This window comes from Sinocyclocheilus grahami, unplaced genomic scaffold (assembly GCF_001515645.1).
Source record: "Sinocyclocheilus grahami isolate Dianchi unplaced genomic scaffold, SAMN03320097.WGS_v1.1 scaffold935.1, whole genome shotgun sequence".
NCBI lineage: Eukaryota > Metazoa > Chordata > Actinopteri > Cypriniformes > Cyprinidae > Sinocyclocheilus > Sinocyclocheilus grahami.
In genome coordinates, this window is record NW_015506114.1 from 274371 (window position 1) to 275177 (window position 807).

General features: G+C 64.2%; 1 protein-coding gene across 1 annotated transcript in view; it reads left to right on the top strand.

Annotated features, from left to right (window-relative positions):
* LOC107564446 (ral GTPase-activating protein subunit alpha-2-like) overlaps positions 1-807 on the top strand; it is a 148557-nt gene that overhangs the window by 48139 nt on the left and 99611 nt on the right. The gene's annotated exons all lie outside the window — the stretch shown is intronic.

The following is an 807-nucleotide window of genomic DNA, read 5'->3' on the forward strand; positions in this document are numbered from 1 at the left end:
CCACCCCACCGCCGGCTGCAGCCCCTCTGTCTGCTCATCGCCGAGAGCGTCCTCCTGCGGCCTCCACCTCCGCTCCAGCTCGGCCACGGCAGCAGCCTTCACAACGGCCGCAGCATGGAGCTGGCCGCAGGAAAGCGGCGCAGCCCGTCTCCGCCCCTGCCAAGCCCGTAAAGCGCCAGGACGGGCAGCGTCCCTGTGACGGGCGACCTGGAGTTCTTGGATCCAGCTCTTCAGGAGGTGGTAACTGCACCACTCCTTTCCCCGGCGGAGGGCCGGGTGGAGAAACCTTTGTTCCTGTTTTTATCAGTTCTGCCACTGGCTACCCAGCCAGTGGTGCCCAAAACCTCAGCAGAAAAGCAGTTTCCTTTTTCTCCGGGTTCCAAGAGGGCGAGGATGGCAGTGCGCGAGACCCAGTCTCCACATAGCCGCCCCCCTCTCCCTTCGCCAATGGGCAGCAGGGTTCGGTTCAAGGCCCCTAGCCCTCCTCACGAGCCCCCTGCCCAGCCGTGGAGCCAGGTAAGTGGCGTGCCGCGCACTCAAATCCCACCCTGGGACGCACGGGCCTCCCGGGTTGGGTCCCTGTGTTCCACTGCGCTGCCCCACTGCGGGTACGTCGGTGGTTTCCCTAGTCCCGCTTGTTCAGTCGCTGGGGACCTGGTTAGCATTCCCCAGGCCATTTCGCTGGCTCATGTGAACCATCAGACTCGGCTATGCGATTCAATTCGCCCGGCGCCCTCCCAAGTTCAGGGGCATTCGGTTCTCCTCTGTGCTGGACAGGGATGCTCCTGTCTTGCGTGCAGAGATCGC